Raw genomic sequence first — 9352 nt, forward strand, 5'->3', positions numbered from 1 at the left:
GAGAACTAAGCTTATAATAGTTTAATAATGTTAGAAATAACAGAAGTAGTATTTGGTTGTATGTTTAATTATTTTCTAGTTTAAATTTATAGTATCTAGCTTTAAGCCTCATGGCCTCAATTTTCTCCTTGGCAGCCTGTTCCTTGGCCCGCATAGCTGCCTCCTTGGCCCTCGCAGCGGACTCCTTGGCCCTCGCAGCGGACTCCTTGGCCCTCGCAGCGGACTCCTGTGCTCGGGCAGCTGCCTCTTGGGCCCGTGCAGCGGATGCCACTGCCTGAGCAGCTGCCTTGTGTTCCTGGGCAGCAGACTCCACTGCCTTTACAGCTCCCATTTGTCCCGTGGTGGGATCTTCTGAGGGGGTGGATGAAGGGGGAAGCGCTTCTTCTGCAGATGCATCAACATATATTACATATATTACATATATATTACATATATTAAAGTGAAACAATAAATTGGGAGCTTGTGCAGTGTGAGTTTGGTCAAGTCGATTGGGGTAATATCATGGGAGGAAATAACCCAAACACTATGCTCCAGGCCTTCATTAACACAGTGCTGGAGATATGTGAGGGCCACATCCCAATAAAGAGGAAGAGTGCCTCTGCTCAGCGCCACAACATCCCAAGGGACCGACGAATTCTGATGAGGAAGAGAGCATCCCTCCACAAGCAACTGACTGAGTCCCAGCATGAGGAACAGAGGCACTCAATAAGCAGGAAAATTGAAGAAATAGAACAAAAACTTAAAGAATCGCACAAAGATCAAAGGACCAAGGAGGAAACGTGTGCAGTGAATAACATTCAGAAGAACCCAAAATACTTCTATAGTTACTGCAAAAAATTCTCAAGAACCAAAACACAGATTGGGCTGCTGCAAACAGAAGAGGGGAAAACAACACAGAGCCCCAAACAAGCATGCCAAGTACTGATGCAGCAATACAGTAGTACCTTCAGCACCCCTCAGACCCGATCAGTAATCCACGACCCAGTAGCATTCTTCACAGAGGACGCAGGCCACCAAGACCACTTAACTAACATGGAGATCACAGTTAACAACATCAAGGGAGCCATAAAGGAGCTCAGATCAAATTCTGCAGCCGGGCCTGATGGAGTGCCGGCCATACTGCTCCTGAAATGTGGTGAAGTCCTGGCTCACCCCATCCAAAAGTTATGAGGTGCTCACTGGACACTGGAATAGTGCCAACCCTAATGAAGAGAGCCACGGTGTGTCCAGTCTACAAAGGAGGGGAAAAGTCAGGCCAAAAACTACAGACCAGTTGCCCTAACGTCACATCTTATAAAAAAATTTGAGAAATGTGTCAGACAAAATTATAGCCTACATGGAAAAGAACAGCCTCCATAGTAACAATCAACATGGCCTTAGAAAAGGGCAGTTCTGTCTCTCCAAACTCCTGGAACACTATGGCTGGCTCCTGGAGAACCTGGCTGTGGCAAGAACATAGATGTCGTGTTCCTTGACTTCTCTAAAGCCTTCAACAAGGTTGACCACGGCATTCTACTCCATAAGCTCAAGACTCTGGGGATTAAAGGGAAGCTAGGTATTTGGCTCTACCACTTCCTTACAGAAAGAGTCCAAGTTGTCACAGTGGATGGCCACCAGTCCAGTGAGGCCAGCGTCATCAGTGGTGTGCCACAGGGATCAGTGCTGGGCCCTCTCCTCTTCCTTATACACATGGGAGACATCGATGAGGGGATCAGGAGCTCGGTTATCTCCTCTTTCATCGATGATACCACTGTGAGTCACGCTACCACCACCATGCAGGGAGTCCCCCACCTACAAGAGGACCTCAACAAAGTGCATGCCTGGGCCGCAACCAACAACATGGCATTCAACGAGGCCAAGTTTGAAATGCTGAGATGTGGCCCTGACCACACCATCAAGATGTCTACTTTGCTACTGACAGAAGGAGGGCAACAAATATCTGGACAACCTCATGTAAAGTGCCTTGGGGTTCACCTCAGCGACAACGGTTCCTTCTCACACCACATCACAGAAACAGTGAAGAAGGCAAAGGCAATGGAAGGCTGGGTCCTTAGAACATTTGCTTCCAGAGAACCCGAGGTAATGTTAACCCTCTGAAGGCCCTGGTGCAGCCTACGCTGGACTATTGTAGCAAGCTGTGGTCACCACACAAGAAGGGCGATGTGCAGAGGCTTGAAACTGTGCAGAGAGCCTTCACAAGACAAATCAGAGGGTTACGTCACCTAAATTACTGGGAACGTCTGCAGAAACTGGGGCTCTATTCACAACAAAGAAGAAGGGACAGGTATCGGGCCATATACTTATGGAAAATTTTAGAAGGTCTGGTGCTGGACACCACACACAATGCACTGCAAGAGCACGTTAATCAGCGGACTGGACGAAAGTGCAGCAGAAGATCCCTCCCCACAAGAGCCCCAGGTGGAGGCAGGACCCTGCTGGCCTCGAGTCTGTTCCATGAAGGGCCACGAATCTTCAACAGTCTGCCTAAGGAAGTCTGAAACCTAACAGGTTGCCCGGTAAACAGGTTTAAGAATGGGTTGGACAAGCTGCAACAAACAGTCCCAGACGAACCTCCAGTGCCGGGCTACACCTCAAGATGTAGGACTTCCAACACGATACCGGACCAAATCGCCCTGTTGAGCAGGGATGGCAGGACCGGGTGCAGCAGTGGGCCACCACGACTGTGAGGCGGGGCCTCTAAACACCAAGTAAACCAAGTAAGTAAACAGAAACAGTCAGCAGATTACTTCACAGCACAACGAAAATTACATGAAAAAATAGGGTTAAGATTCGTTTTAGGTCCATGCCAGTATCTCATTACCTACCTTATGAAACATCAGTATCTCATCATATATCTTTTCTACAAACCTTCAACAGTCATGGAAACGCTTTGAAAATCCAATTCAAGGACTTTTTTTTACTCTTGAAAATATGGGATAATGTTTACGAAAGCGCGTCGCCTCCTCTGGCGACGGTGCAGCCGTTGTTGCGAGAAATACCTCCTTGCTGAAATAAGTCACATATACATGTGGGGGGGGTCCAGGGGGGGGGGGATGGCTAGAAGGGGGGTCGAGGGGGGCGCAGCCCCCCCGTTAGTAGGTCGTAAAGTTCGGTTGGAGTAGTTTAAATATGCTCCCCGACCCTAAACCCTCTGCGAGCTATTTTACGGCTGCGGCGGCTGCAGCGTCGTCGCGGCCGCCGCCAGAGGAGGCGACGCGCTTCCGTAAACATTATCCCCTATTTTCAAGAGTAAAAAAAACGTCCTTGAATTGGATTTTCAAAGCGTTTCCATGACTGTTGAAGGTTTGTAGAAAAGACATATCAAGAGATACTGATGTTTCATAAGGTAGATTATGAGATACTGGCACGGACCTAATACGAATCTTTACCAAAAATAGTTTTGGCGCAGAGTCCCGCAGGTGACAGTCTGGAAATTACCGCACCTCCAGGCTCCTCCCTTCCCTTCCCTTCCTCCACCCCTTCCCTTCCCTTCATTTCCTCCCTTCCTCCCTCCGTGTATCTCCCTTCCCTACCTTCTCCTTCTCCTTGGTCTTCTCCTGAAGGTCGGGGAGACAGACAGACTTTGCCTCGTGTCTGTGTTTACACTCTCCCGCTGCTGCTCTTGATCTTCTTCTTCTTCTTCTTTTGACCTGTGCCGCTTTGTATCGCTTCTTAGGTTTTATGACAACAAGCCATCATCAGAAATATTATATAAGGCAAGGACTAACAACCTAAAATTAAGTGACAGGAATAGGCACACGAATGGTGACACAAAATGCATCATGTGCAATAGTGAACTAGAAAATTTAACCCATTTTTTAATCCAGTGCCCAGCTTATGCAAATGAAAGAAAGAAGATATTGCAAATAGCAAGACTCACTACAGAGGAAGAAGAAGACTAAATTGGAGAACTATTATTTAAAGAAGAGCTGATCGAAGAAACCAAGCCAGTGATATATGAAATGTGGAGAAAGAGAGAACAACAAAGAAAAAGCCTAGACACGAACAACTGAAGAGCTGAAAACTGACCAGTGAAGATCATCAGGGAAGCGCCGATACAAAGGCCAAGCTTCCCGAACGACACCTGACCTAGGTCCTCCTTAATTCTTTCGTTCCTCTTTTCTTCTTTTTCACTTCTACACACTTTTCTTTTCAGTATACATCACTTTCTTAAGCACTTCATCCTGAAACTTAGGTTTTCTGTCCCAGGCAGGTGTAAATTAAGCCGCCTTGAGCTCCCTTAACCGTAACAGTAACCGTTACTCAGCACGCTCACATGAATCTAAATATGCCGCGTACGATATATTTCCAATTGTTTAAATCAAACATATATTGAAAAAAAAAAAAAAACGTCGCAAGCGGAGAAAAAACGTAAGATTTTGAACTTACGCCGTAAGACTTGAAAATCACCGAAATTTTGTAAGACGCGCAAAAAACGTAAGACTTGACAGTATGTGACAGTGGTATGAGAGTCAGGTGGGTACGTGGTAACGTGAGCAGAGAGGGAGGGAGGCGCCTTTGAGTGGAAGGTGATTGACAGGAACAGTACGTGATCGAGGGTCTAGAATGGGGTGTGAGAAAGTGGAAGAGAGGTCTGAGACGGTCTGGAAACATGCGATGGAGCGATAGATCACTTTGGAGTGGTACAGGGAAAAGGAAGCCCCGCAGTGTGTCAGCTGCATGGTATGATGGAAGCCTGGATCTTCTCTTCCAAGCTCGAGCGCAGTGTATGAATGTGAATGCAAGAAATTACAGGTGGCCTGAGTCCCGCAGCAAAGTGTGTCAGATGTGTGACAGGGGTGTGGATGAAACTGTCGGGCATGTGGTGTGTGGGAGGTACCGGAGAGAAAGGACGGAGATGATGAGGGTGGCACTGAGTGAGGTGGGCTGGGATGTGAATGGGAGGATTGCAAGGACAGAGAGGGAATGGATGCTGCTGCTGCTGGGACTGAGTGATGAAGCAAATGAGAGAATTATAGAAGCCATGAGGAGTTTTCTGGAAAAGATGTGGTGTGCAAGAAATAGGGAATTGGAAGATTTGTAATGGATATATACTGCTTGTGTTGTTTAATTTTACAGGTTGTGCCGATACGAAGGCCTGACTCTCCAACGGGTCACCTGTACAGCAAGAGCAAGAGCAAGGAGAGAGTAAACACAGTCTCGTGTGTAGTATCCCCGACCTTCAGGAGCCGCGCCTACATCCGTAGCAAAATCGACTACGGATGCGAGGTCTACGGTTCAGCCTCCCCGACGCTCCTCCGCCAGCTGCAGGTGGTGCAGAACACCGCACTGCGGATAGCCCTCGGCGCCTTTAGATCGTCTCCCACCCTGGCCCTGCAGGCAGAGGCGGGCCTTCCCTCACTAGACCACAGACGCAACACTAAGACAGTCACCACCTTCCACAGAATAACATCCTCTCCTCACTCCTCCCTTCACACTGTCCTGTCCCAACACCAACCTGACCCACTTCCAGCCCCACAGGCCTTCCACGCTCACACGCCATTCATCACCCGAGCCCTCTCTATCTACACCGCTCTCTCTGTCACCCCTCCATCCTTCTCCCCCCTTGCGCACCTCTCTCCCCTAGGTCCATGGTTCCCCCTTCCTTCATTCATTTCCCTACACCTTCAGACACCATGGACCAAAGCAGACTGTCCTCACCAGGGAAAGGCCCTCTTCCTGACTCTCCTCTCCACCAAATACAGGGACACCTTTTTCATCTTCACAGACGGCTCACACATTCCCTCCCCTCCCTCCACTAGTGCGGCCATATACCTCCCAACCCTACACACCTCCACCAACTGGAAACTCCAACCCCACACCACCATCCTTGGGGCAGAGCTTTTTGCCATCAGGAAGGCCTCAGCAGCAACAACGCTTCCCCCACACCTATCGGTCTCCCTCTTTAGTGACTCAGTCTCTTCCAGACTACTCATCTCAACTCTCAGACCTCACCCACATCAGCCACTATGCTTTTCCTTACACTACCTCCTGGCACAGCTGACCTCCTGGGGCAGACAGGTCCACCTTCAGTGGGTCCCTTCACATAGGCATCATGGGCAACACAGTGGTGGACCAAGCTGCCAACCTGGCACACACATCCCCAGCCAATTCCCAGCCCTCCGGACCACAGTGACCTCAAGATCCACCTCCGACAGTCCTCCAACCGCCACTGGACCACCAGACTGACGATAGACCTCAGACAGCTCACCCTCGGCCGCTACAGACACCTCCCCAGCACTGGCGCCCTTCTCCCCATTCGCCCCTGGACACAGCCATCACCCGTCTCAGGATTGGACACACCGCCTCAATGCCCACCTGCACAGACTGAACATAGTCCAAGACCCACACTGCCCATGGTGCCCCACAACCTGACACACCAGAACACCTCCTCCTCCACTGCCCAAGATTCCACTCCTCCACACCACCCCAAAAGCATCCTTAACCAGTCTCCGTATTCACAGGCCAACCCTAGAGGACCTGCTGGGCAGCGACGCCCTCAGCCCCACCACTGCCTTCCACGCCCTCAAGTGCACGCAAACCTTCCTGCAGAAGTCGGGGCAACTCGACAGGATCTAACTCCCGCCCTGGTGACAGGCCGGCCAGCACAACCAACAACTCCTGATAACAACTACCACTGACGGGGCTCTAGAGGCTGTGGGTCCACAGCCTAAATAGCCCCATAAAACACCCACGAAGAAGAAGAAGACCTTCAGGAGAAGACCAAGAAGAAGGATAAGGTAGGGAAGGGAAGGGAGAGACACGGAGGGACGAAAGGAAAGGGAGAGACACGGAGGGAGGAAAGGGAAGGGAGAGACACGGCGGGACGAAAGGAAAGGGAGAGACACGGAGGGACGAAAGGAAAGGGAAGGGAGAGACACGGAGGGACGAAAGGGAAGGGAAGGGAGAGACACGGAGGGACGAAAGGAAAGGGAGAGACACGGAGGGACGAAACGAAAGGGAGAGACACGGAGGGACGAAAGGAAAGGGAGAGACACGGAGGGACGAAAGGGAAGGGAAGGGAGAGACACGGAGGGACGAAAGGAAAGGGAGAGCCACGGAGGGACGAAAGGGAAGGGAAGGGAGAGACACGGAGGGACGAAAGGAAAGGAGAGACACGGAGGGACGGAAGGAAAGGAGAGACACGGAGGGACGAAAGGAAAGGGAGAGACACGGAGGGACGAAAGGAAAGGGAGAGACACGGAGGGACGAAAGGAAAGGGAGAGACACGGAGGGACGAAAGGAAAGGGAAGGGAGAGACACGGAGGGACGAAAGGGAAGGGAGAGACACGGAGGGACGAAAGGAAAGGGAGAGACACGGAGGGACGAAAGGAAAGGGAGAGACACGGAGGGACGAAAGGAAAGGGAGAGACACGGAGGGACGAAAGGAAAGGGAGAGACACGGAGGGAGGAAAGGGAAAGGAAAGGAGGAGACACGAAGGGTGGAAGGGCAGGGAAGGGAAGGGAGGTGGTACAGGGAGGAAGAGAAGGGAAGGGAGGAGGTACAGAGTGGAAGGGAAGGGAAGGGAGGAGGTACAGAGTGGAAGGGAAGGGAAGGGAAGGGAGGAAGGGAAGGGAAGGGAGGAAGGAAAGGGAAGGGAAGGGAAGGGAAGGGAGGAGGTACAGGGAGGAGGTACAGAGTGGAAGGGAAGGGAAGGGAGGAGGTACAGGAAGGAAGGGAAGGGAAGGGAGGAAGGAAAGGGAAGGGAGGAGGTACAGGGAAGAAGGGAAGGGAAGGGAGGAGGTACAGGGAGGAAGGGAAGGGAAGGGAGGAAGGAAAGGGAAGGGAGGAGGTACAGGGAAGAAGGGAAGGAACACAAAGGAAGAACAAACAACAGCAGACCTGCTGGTCCTTACGAGGTTGTTTGTGACAAGCTACACTAACTATCTAATCAAAGGTGGAAGATGAAGGACAGCAAAGGCGAAGGCTCCTCCCCACCCCCCCATCCCTCCAGCCAAAGCTGGCAGGAAAGGAAAAAGAACCATGCAGCATGGAAAAACTGCAAGGAATTTATGTAGGAAAGAGGAAAGAACTACCATTACTGCTACCACTAACCGGGCGATAAAAGCGGACAAGGACACCAGTATTCGAAAGAACTTAACGTTATTACGACAATGAGTAATATCTTAGTTGCTGGTTGGATTCAAAACACATGTCTAATCTATTCTTGAAGGCCGTAACTGTTGTACTATCAACGACATCACAGGGTAGAGAGTTCCAAACATTAACTCGATTGAAGAAGAAGTGTTTAACTTCGTGCGACGAGAATCTTTTACCACTTATCTTCAATTGTGATTTCTTCTTGTTCTATTTGATCGATCAATTGTAAAAGTAATCTTCCGCATTAATATCACTGAATCCTTTGAACATTTAAACACTTCTATTAAGTGACGGAATAGAGGCACACAATGAATGGTGAGACACAAAATGCATCATGTGCAATGAAGTGAACTAGAAAATTTAATCCCATTTTTAATCCAGGCATTGCCCAGCTTATGCAAAATGAAAAGAAAGAAGATATTACCAAATATGGAGACTTCACTACAGAGGAAGAAGAAGACTAAATTGGAGAACTATTGATTTAAAGAAGAGCTGATCAGAAAGAAACCAAGCCAGTGATATATGAAAATGTGGAGAAAGAGAGAACAACAAAGAAAAGCCTAGACACGAACAACTGAAGAGCTGAGAGCTGGCTTGACCAGTGAAGATCATCAGGGAAGCCGCCGATACAATTAAAGGCCAAGCTCCTGAACGACACCTGACCTGACCTAAGTCCTCCTTCTTTCAAATTACCTTCTTTCTTTCTTCTTTTCACTTCTACACACTTTTCTTTTCAGTATACATCACTTTCTTAAGCACTTCATCCTGAAACTTAGGGTTTTCTGTCCCAGGCAGGTGTAGAATTAAGCCGCCTTGAAGTCTCTCCCTTAACCGTAACAGTAACCGTTACCCAGCACGCTCACATGAAGTCTAAATATACGCGTACGATATATTTCCAATTGTTTAAATCAAACATATATTGAAAAAAAAAAACGTCGCAAGCGGAGAAAAACGTAAGATTTTGAACTTACGCCGTAAGACTTGAAAATCAACTCGAAATTTACGTAAGACGCGCAAAAACGTAAGACTTGACCAGTATGTATTGACAGGTATGAGAGTCGCAGGTAGGGTACGTGGTAACGGTGAGCAGAGAGGGAGGGAGGCATAGCCTTTGAGTGGAAGGTGATTGACAGGAATAGTACGTGATCGAGGGTCTACAGAATGGGTGTGAGAAAGTGGAAGAGATGGCCTGAGACGGTCTCTTGGAAACATGCGATGGAGCGATAAGATCACTTTGGAGTGGTACAGGGA

The 9352-nt window shown here is 49.3% G+C and overlaps 1 long non-coding RNA gene across 1 annotated transcript; it reads right to left on the reverse strand.

Moving 5' to 3' along the window:
• Positions 1–49: 49 nt before the first annotated feature.
• On the reverse strand, positions 50–3627 carry LOC126988947 (uncharacterized). Its single transcript, XR_007742685.1, has 3 exons — positions 3534–3627; positions 2572–2697; positions 50–384 (listed from the first exon to the last, which is right to left on the reverse strand). It is a non-coding gene; the product is annotated as an uncharacterized LOC126988947 (long non-coding RNA).
• Positions 3628–9352: the final 5725 nt, after the last annotated feature.

This window comes from Eriocheir sinensis, unplaced genomic scaffold (assembly GCF_024679095.1).
Source record: "Eriocheir sinensis breed Jianghai 21 unplaced genomic scaffold, ASM2467909v1 Scaffold1016, whole genome shotgun sequence".
NCBI lineage: Eukaryota > Metazoa > Arthropoda > Malacostraca > Decapoda > Varunidae > Eriocheir > Eriocheir sinensis.